General features: G+C 36.6%; 1 long non-coding RNA gene across 1 annotated transcript; it reads right to left on the bottom strand.

The window, feature by feature from the left end:
- Positions 1–6,558: 6,558 nt before the first annotated feature.
- On the bottom strand, positions 6,559–6,961 carry LOC110910625. Its single transcript, XR_002576330.2, has 3 exons — positions 6,907–6,961; positions 6,768–6,824; positions 6,559–6,668 (listed from the first exon to the last, which is right to left on the bottom strand). It is a non-coding gene; the product is annotated as an uncharacterized LOC110910625 (long non-coding RNA).
- Positions 6,962–7,376: the final 415 nt, after the last annotated feature.

The following is a 7,376-nucleotide window of genomic DNA, read 5'->3' as shown; positions in this document are numbered from 1 at the left end:
GATCGAGCCACCAATCATATTGAACAACGTATATAAGTAAATAAAGCCAACCACAATACGATTGGTGACCAAAAGCTAGTTAACCAAGTTTTAAAATAAACAGCGGAAGCATAAACGTAAAGTCCAAAACATAAGTCCATAGTTTATAAGTTAAAGTTCAAAACGCAAGTTTAATAAGTTCATAAGGATTTGAATATTAAGCATGGAACATAACAGTCCGTACACCACAACGACTCCTTCCTCGTGCAAGCTCCAAGCATTTAGCGACCTGTAAGGCATGTAACAACGAGTCAACAACAAAGTTGAGTGAGTTCACGATTGGTTGATTTGTTTTAAGTTGTTTCTGAAAACGTGGTTTGTCTTTCGTTGGCGTAATTGCCGTGGGGGTTACCCCGTAGTTGAAAGAAAAATTTAACCAGTTCATTCTTTATTACCCATACCCTGTCCATGCTTAGTGGGGGCTTCGCCAAGTGAACTACTAGACCGTATGATATCGACTACTACGCAAGTAAGTTGTGCCCTACGTCAGTGTCTATCATCACTGACGGGTTGCCATAGTCCATTAGTACACGCCTGTCCGACTAGCACGGTGTGAGGTTTGTTAAACCTAATAGCGCTATTAAATAATGACCCGCTCGCCATCGGCCTCGACGATTAAGTCGATATAAAATGAGGGACTTATGATAGAGTTTTGTCTAGTAAGTTTTAAGGTTGTTGTCCTACCCAAGGAGGACGAACGTACGTAGTTCTCCCAAAGAGAATACGCAGGATTAATACTGGCATCCTACCCGAGGAGGATGGCCGTACATATCCTACCTAAGAAAGATATGTAGATTCCGTTTTAATTCTTTAACCCATTCCTAAACCACCGGGAATCCCATGCCTTAGAAAGTGTGTGAACTTACCTTGGTTTGCTTGGTTAGATTCTCAAATATAGCTAATAGTCGAGGTTGGTCAATCACGTCCTAATATAATTACCAGTTAATCATTTAGTGGTTTTCAAATAGAGCACAAAGTTCCTACACGTATCTATCACACAACATGCATTACTTTAACGGTTTATGCCCATATAAACTCCCCATCCATTCCCGCTCACAAATAAACATACGATATTGCACATAACACTTCTATTGACACATAACATGTTAGATCATTCACAGATAGCATACTCGACATTTAGGCACGCAAATTACTACTTATGTCATTTCAACTTAAATATCAGAAACTGGGCTGTTTTCGAGCTTTTTAATAAAATAGTTATCTTATTTCAAAAATTCCCAACTTTTTACAGAAGATGATAAACGACCCAAATATTATTGTGTAAAAATCTCGGGATCCGATTCATTACCAATATTTTATAAAAAGATCATTTTCCGGACTGCACTCAGATTTATCTTTTTCTGACTGCAGTCCACGGAATAATTCGTTAAAAATTCATTGTAAGTTAGATTGACGAAATTCTAGTGGGAAAATTACTACGACATCAGTGTCCATGTACATTACCAATTTCATGATCTAACTCTACACAGAACTCAAGTTATGACAGAAAACAGAATGCATATTTTCAAGAGTAAAAACTCAGCTTTAGTTGCTGTTACAAAACGACACTTTAAAAATATTAAACGAAGTCCAAAAATTATGATTCCAGTGCCATTAGAACCATATTTCACAATACATAAATCTAGGCTTCAGAAAATCAGTTTTTCGTTAAGTTACGGTCTGGTTACAGCCAACTGAAGTTGGCTGTAAAAACCAAACAGCTTTCTGTTTCAGCTTTTAACTCTCTAACTTGAGTTCGATTGATTCCGTTAACATGTTTACTGATCACAACAACATCAAACATCAATATTAACCAGCAAAATCATCAGAAAATCAACAAGAATCATAACATCACAAGATCTACATGATTTACACACATATCTTCTCTTTATCCATCTTTTATTCCATATGTTCAAGACTTGTTTAAGGTTCTTAAGAGTTTCATGGATTCTCATCATCAAATATCTATTAACCACTTAAATAAAATGAAGAATGAATGGATCTAAGTTCTTACCACTAGTTCAAGACTAGGGGAGTTCGAGTGTAGAAAAGTGGTGGTTAAAAGCGAATAGAGAAGGTCCTTCCACTTCCGAACGCCCCAAGCTTCGTTGTGCACCTTCTAACACCTATGGATGCTTGTGGAATGTATGAGAAATGATTTGAAGGTGGTGGTATGGTGATGGTTGTTGGCTGCTCAGAAAAGTAGAAATAATGTGTTTGGCAATATTTTTGTGTTCCGGGTAAAGTCCGGTTGTTCGGTTCGGTGTTGTTCCGTTAAAGTGCTTAATTAATCCGTAAAGCGTCCTATATATATATATATATATATATATATATATATATATATATATATATATATATATATATATACTAGTCGTTTACCCGCGCGATGCGGCGGGAAACATATAACTTAGGTTGGTGAGTTTAGGCCTATACGAGGATGTAGTTTCCGTTGTGGCGTTCGACGACGACGGTGGCAGTGTAGCAGAACGTGAGGGTCGGTTGCGGCCTTCTTCAGCGGCGGAGAAACAGCGGTGTGCGGCGATTGGTGGTTTTGTGATGGCGTTTGGTGGTTATTATGTGACGGCCGGTTACCGGCTTCAGAAAAAAACAAAGAAAATTGTGTGAGGCCTTCGGCAGTGGCGAAGCTTGACGTTTTTTATGGGGGGTGGGGGGTGAAAATGTATATACCCAAAACTTTCTAATACGAATACCCTATCATCTAATTGATAAAAAAAACAACAAAAAATTAATTTAAATGCCCAAACACCCAAAACCCTTTTGATACTCGCAACAGCTTGATGATGCATTTGATTAGATAAGATTGCGCCACTCATTTCTTTACAGAGAACTATCTTGTTCAAAAAAAAAAAAACAAATGGAATAAACATTAATCATTAAAGTGTACACCAGCACCATTTGGCTACACCTAATCAAAATACATAGACTTATTAAGATATTAGAATTATGTATCGGGTATATCCGAGTATAATTGGTTCCAGTTCCGGGTATTAATCGGGTATAATCGGTTCTGATTCTAGTTCCAGGTATTGACATAAATATGTATACTCTATCTACTCTACGGCCTACGGGTAGGATCGGTTCCAGTTATTAAAAAACTGGTTCCGGGTTTTTTTACCGGGTCCGGTTCCAGGTACAATATTTTTGTACACCTTTATCTTGGAGATCAATTCAAACATACTAATTAACAAACGTTTTAAATAATAAAGAAACATTGCTACAATAATATAAATGAACAGTAACTACAATTAAAATTAAAACTATTATACATTAACCAAATGTTCAACATGAAGCTTACGTTGATTTTCCACATACTTTTTAATTAATTTTTACACAAACATTTGATTCCCAATCCACATCACAAACAACCAACTAATGACGATGCTGTTCGCATTCCACTGGCACCGATGGAAGCCGACTGGTGTCACTGTAGTAGTCACGGGACACTCGCACCCCTTGTGTGGCCCAGTTATCCGCGTTCCAAATCGAGCTGTAAACACCCATTGCTTGGTAAGTGTAGCGTAAGATAACACTCGAGTAATATTGTGCTTCAAGATTTGTACACAAAGTGTGTTTGTGTTTGTTGTGTGTTTTGGATAAGAAACTTACACAACTTGACGCTGGTTCCATAGAATAGAGTAAGTACGGAAGTTCTTTGTTGCGTCAAACCACAGGTTCAACCTCTGTTCCCTATTACCCTGCATATACCAAACAAACTTGCGATTAGTTTATGCACAGCTATTCATAATCATTTTATCATGAAATAAGGATACCTGAACAAATGTCTCGCTCGACCAATAGTTTCCCTTGACGCATTGTGCAAGGTTCGCTCGGTCCAACAACTCAAGCAAATGTTTTCTATGTTTTTTAGGGGGAAAATGGGTGGATCTCTCCACAGGGCATACAAGACACAGGTCATTGGCGGAAGCCCGCCAAATTTAACATATAAAGTTTTTTTATATGTTAAATATGGCGAGCTGCCGCCAATAACCTATGTTTTGTATGCCCTGTGAGAGAAACACCCATGTTCCCCCTAAAATGCAAAGAAAACATTTGCTTGAGTTGTTGGACCGAGCGAACCTTGCACAACTTGATAAAAAAAGCAACGTTATTAATTTGCTTGAGTTGCTGGACCGAGCGAACCTTGCTGGACCGGCCCTGCACATTACCTTTCTATCAAACAACAAAAAAAATAATAAAACAATAAAAAAATCGAATGAAAATATAAAGAAACCAAATTCACCTCGGGGAATGAGGTGATAGCATTTGTCAAAGCGGGAGCATCAAGAGGAATAATATTAAGAACACAAGCTCAGCTTTTGCATCACAGCCTCAAACACTTTCAGTTCAGATAGATTACACAGGCTCAGTTTTTGCATCACAGCCTCAAAACACTTTTAGTTCAGACAGATTAAGAACACAAGCTCAGCTTTTGCATCACAGCCTCAAACACTTTCAGTTCAGACAGATTAAGAACACAAAATCCGGAGTACACAACAAGAGTAATTTGCCACTAAACATAAACAACCTTTAAAGCATGATGTACACATGTTTTAGAAATAAATATGTAACCTCACAGGCTCAGCTTATGCATCATAGCCTCAAACACTTTCAGTTCAGACATATTAAGAACACAAGCTCAGCTTATGTTTATAGAGACTGCAGCAAGCAAGTTGTCTTTCAGACAACAGTAAAATGTTGCTTTTACAGCTGTTGACGTAAAAGCAATACGAGAAACAACGCAAGATCCAGATGCAAAGAGTCGATATATTCTGAAATCGAAGTAAAATGGTTGTTAGGTTCATGTTTTGAAAGTAGGATTTAGTTCAAAAGAGATAAACTTACAAGTCTTTAAAGCCCATTGTACAAACCTGTTAAGCACAAGTGTTGAAAACTTGTTTTCAACACCTGATGATAGCCACGCGGATCTTACCGGATCAACTTGACCCGGTTTTTGTTTGATGGATCGAATATATTCTTATTATCACAGATCTAAACCACAATTTCATCCGCCGCTCCATAATTATTTCACTCTCTAAACCCTAGATCTGTGAATCTGTGATAATACTTTTAGATCTGTGATAATACTTTTAGATCTGTGAATCTGTGATAATACTTTTACAACTGGAAGACTCAGACATGTAATTGAGAGATGAACACAACTACGGGTAAAGCCATGGCTGCAACACACGGTTGCAAAGTGAGAACTATGCAACCTGGATATTGCCCCGCCAAGATGCTACTCGGATCTTCTATGTACCCTCAAAATACAATCATCATCACAGTCTATTGTGTTATGTAACCCCGCTTTAAAGCATGATGTACAAGAGTAATTTTCCACTAAACTTAAACAACCTTTAAAGCATGATGTACAAGTGTTTTAAGCACAAGAAACACATATGTAACCTCACAGGCTCAGCTTATGCATCATAGCCTTAACAGTTTCAGTTCAGACATATTAAGAACACAAGCTCAGCTTATGCATCATAGAGTCGACACTTTCAGTTCAGACAGATTAAGAACACAAGCTCAGCTTTTGCATCACAGCCTCAAACACTTTCAGTGGCATTGGAATTGATGGTTCATAAAATGCATCAAGCATGCTCTCTTTCACAAAACAGTAAAATGTTGCTTTACAGCTGTAGATGTAAAAGCAGTAGTCAGTTGAGTGTAGTTGAGGGTTTGTGTACTTATAGACACTGAACAAAGCAAGAGACAACAGTAAAATCTTGGATACTGATATGACTTGGTTGTTGAAAAGGTTGAGATGACTTGTAAAGAAGTGGTAAGTAGTAAAAAAACAAAAAGGACAAAAGTCAAAGAAAAGCTACTGACATGACTTGCTTTTTGAATTGTCTTTGGATTATAAGTTGAAGTTGGATTCTAACTAAACACACTTCACATCCAATACAAATATAACACACATAAGAAACCAAAACAGACCATCATGCTTCATGGTTAAAATAGAATAACAAAGTTAGTTTCTTTAAATACAAAAAAGACCATTATAAAGCACACAAACTATATAGCTTTTAACCTAGATTCTTATTTCAAAATTCGAAACAACAGTAAAACAAAGCCAGTTGAATTTTTATAATATTTCAAATCTGCATAATCAAAACATAAAAACACATATAACTAATTATATCTCCACACACAAAATCTTTAATTTTTCCCCTAAATAAGAATCAAGCTTAAAAATACAAATATAACACACATAAGAAACCAAAACAGACCATCATGCTTCATGGTTAAAATAGAATAACAAAGTTAGTTTCTTTAAATACAAAAAAGACCATTATAAAGCACACAAACTATATAGACTACCAAAGTAATTGGATCAAACCAATCCTAAAAAAACAAAGTAACAGCAAAACTACTTTTAATTAGAGAGATTCAAAATTAAATCATATTAAGCGATGACTATTTGGTATGTGCATGCACTCACCATAACTCCCATCATCATTTCGGCGCCAATACCGCACATAACAAAGGTCATGTGATACAAGTCTTTAAGGTCCATGACCTCCCTGCTTTCCTTATTCAATTGAGCCGCACCAAGTTCGACGGTTGAAGCGTGTTAAGCAAACTTCAACCTACAAACCGTAGAGCTGCACAATAAGAGTATCACAATTAGTATAATTCATTGAAAATTAAAAACTGAAAACAAATTATGTGTTTGAACTTTAAACAAAGAGATGGGGTCTCACTTGACTGTCAATGTAGCACCGTATATCCTTCCATAGTCATGTTGTTTTAAACTTCTCCTGAAATGATGTCGAAATTCCCATTTAATACAAAATTCAATGATTTTTAAAACCTTTAAACGTCAAAAACAAAATCAATTACCCCTAAACCATGTGGGGAATCAGATCGAGATGGCTAGTAGTCGAATCAGCAATTGGATCAAACCAATCCTAAAAAAACAAAGTAACAGCAAAACTACTTTTAATTAGAGAGATTCAAATTTAAATCATATTAAGCGATGACTATTTGGTATGTGCATGCACTCACCATAACTCCCATGTTGAGGCTGTCCGCCAGCCGATTCCTGTATGCTTCCTTCGTCGGTGAGCTTGCAATCGGATTCTCCTTACAAACAAAACCATAATTCAGTAACCGATTAGATCAAACAAAAAGCCCTAATTATGAAACAGAAATTACGTTTTCTCTATAAATCTCACAGAACATTAAAATAATCACAAAACCAACACAGATCTAAAAGGATTATCACACATCTAAAAGTATTATCACAGATCTAAAAGAATTATCACAGATTCACAGATCTAAAAGTATTATCACATGTCACACCCCGACCA

Source organism: Helianthus annuus, chromosome 6 (assembly GCF_002127325.2).
Source record: "Helianthus annuus cultivar XRQ/B chromosome 6, HanXRQr2.0-SUNRISE, whole genome shotgun sequence".
Lineage (NCBI taxonomy): Eukaryota > Viridiplantae > Streptophyta > Magnoliopsida > Asterales > Asteraceae > Helianthus > Helianthus annuus.
The sequence above is the reverse complement of the archived record's forward strand: the minus strand, read 5'-3'. Positions and strand labels throughout refer to the sequence as shown.